The sequence below is a fragment of the Rhinolophus sinicus genome, chromosome 15, assembly GCF_057876585.1.
Source record: "Rhinolophus sinicus isolate RSI-liver-muscle chromosome 15, RSI-T2T, whole genome shotgun sequence".
NCBI lineage: Eukaryota > Metazoa > Chordata > Mammalia > Chiroptera > Rhinolophidae > Rhinolophus > Rhinolophus sinicus.
Window position 1 is genome coordinate 20,909,455 of NC_142515.1, and position 8,379 is coordinate 20,917,833.

An 8,379-nucleotide genomic window follows, 5' to 3' on the forward strand; every position below is an offset into this window, starting at 1 on the left:
TCACATGTGGAAGACTGCATGTAAGGTCTGTCTGTTCATTCCCTCGCATGTGGAGGGCTGCATGTGAGGTTTTTCTGTTTGTTCCTTCAGGTGTGGAGGACTGCACGTGAGGTTTGTCCCAGAATAACTCTGAGTTGGTTTTTTAATCTATTTTGCCCACATCAGCACATAAGGTAGAGAAGTAACTAAACTATATCAGAATGACATGACAGGCACGTTGCCAAGCTTTGGAAGGCCTTGGGCTGATGGTCCCAGACAAAAACAGTACATGTTGTTTGTCCGAATGAACTGGGCCTTCAGGCAGATAAGCAATATTCTTATCACAGTAACTGCCTAACCCTCCCGGAACTGGCCATTCCTGGAGGGGGAGGCAGGAATAAGGAGCTTGGCTCTAGATACATCTGAAAAAATATATAAGACAGAACTCAGTTGGCAGTGTAATTTCATCATCCATCCTTGGTGATTCTTCATCATTCCAGCATTCTTGGGAACTAGCAAGCAGCTGTGGGAGACACCTCAGCTTTCTCAGCCGCAGACCTGACAAGATTTTGATTTCTGACTTTCCCAGTGCTGTTTTCCCTTGGTTTGGTGAGCTTCTCTGGTATATATTTTAATCTTAATTGCCCTTACTTTCTGTCATTAGCACCTCATTTGAATTGCCTTTGTCTTTTGCTATTGCATGTTGCTAAATACATTAATTAACCCCTCTCTAGCGAGTTCCTCCTCTTTCTTTTCCCCCAACTCATTATTACAAATTGGCATAGTCAGGCAGGATAGCCTTCTTATTTCGAGGGCCCGGGGTCTCCTCCCACATCCCGGGATGGGAGGACACCCACTTCATGCTGTTAGTGAAGGAATGGGCCCATGGGGTGGGCCTCTGGAAAATTGGGATGCTTTTTTGCATCGTGCTGAGCCGGAGGATATCCGGCAGGCATTAATGATGGTCATGGGAAAAGGAAGTAAAGAATTCTTGGCTAGGCATGGATGGTGTTTGTTAACTGCTTATAAAAAGATGGTTCTGGAACGGGATGCTTTGCTTGCTACAAAGGTACAGTTAGAAAATGCATTAGAAGATGTCCGGTCCTGCTTGTCTATTGCAGTGCCATTTGCAGGTATTAACAGACCACGCCCACACATAGCAACACACGGCTGAGACAACTGCTATGCAGGTTGCTAAGTATAAGTATAGAGGAAGACGGGGAAAGATTAATGTTAGGAAAGTGCAGGTGGCCCTGGCTTCAACTGGGCCAGGATGGGATCTGGATATATGGGACGGAGACAGTGATGGGATGACAGTGAGCCTGAAGATACTGAAGAAGGTTCTGGAAAGATAGAAAGGAAGGAAGTAAAGCCTTTAATACAAAGGAGGCTGAAACAGCAAGCAGGTGGAAATGTTAGACGAGACACAATAGAGGACTATACTCAGCAGGAGGTAGACAGGCTAAGGAACATTTTAAAACAAAATAGAAGGGAATCTTTGTTAAGTACACCAGCCCAGTGGTTAGTTACACTAAAGGATTTGGGTGCTGGAGGTACTAGGCTGGATGCGGGAGATGCAGCAAAATTCATTACTTTGTCACAAGAACCCGAGGTACAGGCGACTTTCTGGGACTGGTCTATACAGGCTCATCCCCCTAACCTTAATTGTCAAGCAACCTATGGAACTTTCCCACTATTACTGGTTTAACTATTATGACTCCAACAGTTTTGGAGTTGGTCATTCTGGGTGCGAGGCAAAAATACCGCACCCCAGAAACATGGCCACCTGCCAAACCTTGGTATGCTCTTAGGGATGGTGTTCAGAGACTAAGAGAGGAAGCTATGAAGATGGCTGTGTTTCTTGAACCGGTAGACGATGCTGACCTGGTCCCTCTGGAGGGGCCTTTAAGACGAATAATGAATGCCCCCCTCCGTATTGTGCAGTCTTGATGTCTCTGTTCCTCACAAAGAACAGAGACAGTGGAGGATGTTTTTTCTGCCTTAGGAGAACTAGGTGATGTGGGAGATTGGTCAGCATGTCAAAATCAGTTGGATGTTAACTCTGAAGAACGAAAGACAGAAAGAAAGGAGTGGGTAACTGAGGCAGAAACTCGGGCGATATGAACAGAAATGTTTACTGCTTTCCTGAGGGCTGGTGTACCATTTGAACAGTTAGATAGAAGAGGAACTAAAGACTTGTGGCGCCTATATAAACAAAAGGGGTTGGATGTTAGGAAGGTAGACTGTACCTCTGACTTGATTTCCCTCTCTGATCCTTTGGTCCCAATAGCTCTCCCTCATCCAGTTTCTCTTTCTCTCCCAAATAACGTCTTTATGATTCTCTTCTGGCGCAGGCAAAATTAACTCAATAACAGAAAGGCCAACCCCCTGTGCAAGTCCAACTGGGGAGAGTAGACTATAGACCTCACGTGAAATTAACCATTTATTGGTGGAATGCCACCCCCATCATAGCTAGGGCATTGTTAGACACAGGGGTGGAGGCCTCTTTAATTTATGGAAATCCCTCAAAGTTTGCTGGGAAATTTGTATTAATTAGTGGATTAGGTAGAAAATAAATTACTGCTAAACAAATAACTTTAAAAATGAAAATTGGAATCATGATCTTGATACACTGTCCTGATGGTACCCATACCTGAATACATAATAGGGATTGATATTTTGTGAGACATGACCTTGCACCTGCCAGAGGGCACATATAAATTTGGAGTCTGGGTGGTCATACTAGTTAAACTAGTAATAGTGGGAAAATTACGATATGAAGTTGACGTCCCTGCCACTACAGTAGTAGTGAGCCTTAAACAATATTGCATCCCAGGTGGTCAGAAAGAAATTACTGAAACCATCCAGGAATATGTGGATGCTGGGGTTTTGGTACAAATAACTATACGATGGAATAATCCAATCTGGCCAGTTAGAACAGCTGATGGTTCATGGCGTATGACAGTAGACTACAGAGTATTAAATAAAGTCACTCCACATATTGCGGCTGCTGTTCCCAATATTGTTACTTTAATAGAGTAAACACAACTAGCGAAAGGGACCTGGTATGTAGTGAAAGATCTAGCAAATGCCTTCTTCACTGTTCCTATACCTAAGGCACGTTGGGAACAATTTGCTTTCACGTGGCAAGGACAGTAGTACACCTTTACCCACCTGCCGCAAGGATATATCCATAACCCTACTATCTGCCCCTAGCAGGTGGCAGAACATTTGGGTGAACATATTTTAGTCAGCATGAGATAAACTGTGTCCATTATATAGATGATATTTTGCTACAGGCAACAACTGAAGAGAGGGCTAGGGAGGCACTGGAACAGATCCCAGAACACCTACAAAGCAAAGGATGGGAAATAAACCCCTCAAAAATACAGGACCCAGTACAGGTAGTCGAATTTTTAGGTATAATGTGGAATGCAGGTTGACAGGAAATCTTACCAAAGGCTAAAAGTAAGATACTGAAATTTGCCACCCCAAAGACCAAAAAGGAGGCCAAAAAGTTTATAGGTTTGTTTGGATTTTTGGAGGCATCATATACCACAACTGAGTGCTATTCTAAGGCCCTTGTAGTCAGTTACTCAAAAGAAATATGAGTTTTCTTGGGGACCTGAACAAGCAGCTGCATTTGAAGCTGCTAAGATGGCAGTGCAAACCACTTTGGACCAGTGGCCAGTAAAGGCAGGGCCTGTATGTAGAACTACAGGTCTCTATTGATGATGACTATAGTAGCTGGAGCTTATGGCAAAAGCAAGATGGAAAGTGTATGCCCTTAGGTTTTTGGAGCAGAAAGCTTCCAAAGGCCACCAAGGCCTATACTCCTTTAGACAAACAATTAGCTTGTTTTTCAGACTCTGAAAAACACTGTTATGGACTCTGATAGACACTGAAGCTTTAACTCTGAACCACAGTTATTCATGAGATCTGTGATTCCTATAATACAATGGATACAGAGTAGTCCCAAGAGTCACAAGATAGGGCATGCCCAAGAAGCTAGCTTTATAAAATGGAAATGGTATATTCAAGACAGAGCAAAAATAGGTCCATCAGGAACCATGATGTTACATGAGCAAATGGCAGAGATGCCTGCTGACATAAAAAATCTGGACCACCCATCCCTTTACTAGGATGAAGGGACACCCCAGTAAAATGGGGAGTCCGTTTTGATCAACTTACTGCAGCCAAAAAAATAAATAAAAACATGCATGGTTTACTGATTGTTCTGCTAAATATATAGGAGACCATTGACACTGGAAAGCAGTAGCTTATAACCCTATAAAAGGACAGACCCAGGTAGCTGAAGGAAGCAGCCAGAGTAGTCAATATGCTAAATTATATGCTGTCTTTCAAGCATAACAGATGGAATTTGGGAAAGAATATTACTTATTTACAGATTCTTGGTCAGTCGCAAATGGATTAACTACCTGGATCCTATATGGGCTGAAAATGATTGAAAAACTGCAAAAAAGGACATATGGGAAAAAACCAATCTGGGAAGATATTTGGCACCTAGTACGTAAGACTAAAGAAACTGTTTTTCATGAAGATGCTCATGCTAATTTGTCATCCTCAGGTCGGTACACAACACTGGAGCTGATCAGCAAGCCCGGACTGACGATGCAGAATTACCCTCTCTGAACGTAGAAGATTTAGCTAAATGGGTCCATCTCAAAGCTGAACACTTAGGAGCCCATGCCACCTACAGATGGGCCTGACAGAGAGGATTACCCTTGACCTTAGGCTCTGCCCAGAATGCTGTCTCAGATTGTCAACATTTAAAGAGTCAAAGTGTCCCTCAATGATTGACACGCTATATTGAACGGGGAAAATTATCAACCCAGGTATGACAGATTACATAGGGACCCTATACCAAGATATAAATTGTCAATATATCTGTACTTGTGTGGATACATATTCAGAATATTTGGTGGCTAATGCTTACAATCATGCCACGCAACAAAATACAATCAAGAATTAGAAATCCTTACATTGAATTATGGTACCCCAACCCAAGTACATTCAGACAATGGCTCTCACTTCAAAGGTAAATTTATTGGTAAGTATGCAGAAAAACATGGTATTCAATGGATCTATCACATACCCCATTACCCTCAAGATGCAGGACTGATAGAGAGAATGAATGGTTTGCTAAAACAAACAGTTATGGATATTAGGTGGTGGCACTTACCACCATCGGAAAGATAATTTGGTCGTAGCCCTTAAACAGTTGAACAACCATCCCATTAATGCCCAAGAAACTCCTCTTATGAGGATGATGGTCCCTAATTTACCAATAGCTTTATCAGACGTTCCAGTTAAGGAGGTTCAGTTTTGGTGATTGAACCCTAAAGCATACTTGCCTCAGTTTGCTACACCTGGGGCTGCCAGAATAGACTTACATAATCCTGAACGCCATACCATCCCAGCTAGGGATTGTTTGGTCATTCCCTTACAAACTGGTATTATTCTACCTTCCCCTCATTTTAGACTGTTAAAAATTCGATTTAGTCTGGCCAACCAAGGTATTAAAGTACAGAGAGGAATTATTGATTCAGATTACCATGGAGAATTAAAGGTTATTTTACAACATGACACTGATAAAAAGTGGATATGTAGAAAGGGGGATTGTATTGCCCAACTGTTAGTGATCCCTTATAAGATGTGGCCTGTTAATGAAATTGATCCCCCGCACCTCCTGACTCAATACGGTGTTGGTGGTTTTGGATCTACCGATCCTACCCTTCACCCTGGTGCAAAGATTTGGGTGAAGAAGCCACCCCAGGATATTCCCCAAGCTGAGGAATTGATAGGCCTATGACAAGAAAATGTTGGTGTTATAATGTTCCCTAAAGAATATCATATTTCACTACCTTATTGTTTTAACCAGCAATGATTTGTCAGTTTGTTGTAGGGTGGCTCCTCTTTGCCCTTTGTCAAGGAAACACCTTTATAGATTGGATTATCTGTACAGCTGAAGCTTTGAACCCATCTCAATGCTGGATATGTGGGCAGCTGCCAGCACCTGCCAGAGCAGAACTTCCTTGGGCTATTCGTATGGCAAATCAATCAGAGTGGAAGATAATGTGGATGCGGAATGGCACCAGCTAGCCCTCCACGTGGAAAGGACACATATAAACGTATTGGGTTACATGGACGAGCTATACTTAACCATTCTACTCCAAGCATGCTGATAAATGGCCCCCGAAGATTTGGACTAGACGTTATTGGGAATTAGGGTTGGCAGTGTACCCTTCTAAAGTTAGTTATTGGTGCGTTGAAAATCATGGATGGACAAATGTTACTGTGGGGTGGGCTCACCCTAGCATTTGTACCAATTCCTAAATGTAACTTTGACCTCAGGCATGAACCCCATGAATACCTCCCTCACTAGTCCCATCCCTTGGGGAGCCCTGTGGGTATGCGGACATTTTGGATGGAGGTATCTTCTGCCCCATTGGAAAGGGCGTTGTGCATGGGGATAGCCTTACCTTCCTACCACCATTTATAAAACTTTACCCCAAACTCCCCATAATTGGCCTTTAGTAAAATCCCCATGGGGAAGAGTTTGGAGGACCCCTTCATGGTTCTCCACTGTTTCTATTTTCTCTCCACAGCCTGGAGCCATCATAGCAGAATCCCATATCGAGGCTCTGGCAACCCAAAAAAAAAAAAAAATCTCTTAATGATTCACATAATAGTATTAACCTATTGAATCAAGAAACTGCTCAAATTTGTGCTGCTATATTGCAAAATAAAATGATATTAGACTTGCTTACTGCAGCTCAAAGAGGAGTATGTGCTATAATAGAAACTAACTGTTGTGTATATATCCCTGATTATAAGACAAATGTATCACCCCTTATGGAAGATATGCAGCATCACATTTCACAAATTGATAGTTTAAGAGAAGACCCTGTAGCAACTTGGTTATCTAATATGAGCTGGAATGTTAAGGTTTCTGTTATTGTTATTGCTGGTCTATTACTCTTTTGCATCTTTATCTCGTTTGCAGTTTTATCGGGTGTGCTGGAATACTACTCATATACGAGTGGCAATGATGACTTATTACCAATTACTGCCGACTTTGAGGCCAAATTGTGGGAATGATGTTAGGAAAATTTGCCTTCATTGGCTGATGCTATCTTTTGTCTGCTAGCTTTTTGTTCCCCCACATGAGAGACTGCATGTGGGGTTCCCTCACGTGAGAGACTGCACATGAGGTACTAGTTAGCTTTTGATTAGGTTTTTGTTCCCTCGCATGTGGAGGCTGCATGTGAGGTTTGTCCCAGACTACCACTGAATTGGTTTTTTGTCTATTTTGCTTGCATCAGATGATGAGGTGGAGAAGTAACTGAGTTATATCCGAATAACGTGACAGGCACGTTGCCAAGCTTTGGAAGGCCTTGGGCCGATGGTCCCAGACGAGAACAGTAAGTGTTATTTGTCCAAACAAAATGGCCCTTCAGGCAGATAAGCAATATTCCTATCACAATAACTGCCTAACCCTCCCAGGAATTGGCCATTCCTAGAGGCGGAGGCAGGAATAAGGAGCTTGGCTCTAAGATACAGCTGAAAAAATATATAAGACAGAACTCAGTTGGCAACGTAATTTCATCATCCATCCTTGGTGATTCTTCATCATTCCAGCATTCTTGGGAACTAGCAAGCAGCTGTGGGAGACGCCTCAGCTTTTCCAGCCACAGACCTGACCAGGTTTTTGATTTCTGACTTTTTCAGTGCTGTTTTCCCTTGGTTTGGTGAAACCAAGGTATATATGTTATATATGGCATATATGTTAGTCTTAGCTGCCCTTACTTTCTGTCACTAGCCCCTCGTTTGAATTGCCTTTGTTTTTTGCTATTGCATGTTGCTAAATAAATTAGTTAGCCCTCTCTAGTGTGCTCCTCCTCTTTCTTCTCCCCACTCGTCATTACAGCTAACTCATTCATTCAGTCTTTGCTTCTTGCCCAAGAGGCCAAGGTCGCAGTTTGATGTCCTACCTAGAATTAGTGGTGACTTATACAAACTAACCAGCTAACCAGATTGGTTAAAATGACTGAGGTTCCACATAACCTGTTCCCACTCAAACAAACAAACAAACAAACAAACAAACAAACAAATAAATTGAATAAGTGAATGAATAAGCAAATGAATGAATAAAATTGTTTTAAATCAAAGCACAAATCCCTGTGATGGTGGGTCAATGCTCTTATTTCTACTCTCCCCTAAAAATGCCGTATTTTCAAATACCTTTAGACTTTACTTATGCTGGTCCCTTGTATGAAATATCCTGTCTCCCTTGTCCATTGAGTTTTTCAAGACTCGGCTCAGTGTCCCTCCTCGGGGAAGTCTTCTCCTGTTAGGCACTGCTCTTCTATGTTGCTA

At 42.4% G+C, this 8,379-nt stretch overlaps 1 long non-coding RNA gene across 2 annotated transcripts; it reads left to right on the forward strand.

Moving 5' to 3' along the window:
• The first annotated feature begins 380 nt into the window (after positions 1-380).
• On the forward strand, positions 381-7,888 carry LOC141572896 (uncharacterized). Of its 2 annotated transcripts, none has more exons than XR_016018886.1 (3): positions 381-588; positions 4,568-5,050; positions 5,896-7,888. It is a non-coding gene; the product is annotated as an uncharacterized LOC141572896 (long non-coding RNA). The 2 variants fall into 2 exon arrangements; XR_012498433.2 differs by having other exon boundaries at positions 4,568-4,835.
• The last annotated feature ends 491 nt before the right edge of the window (positions 7,889-8,379 follow it).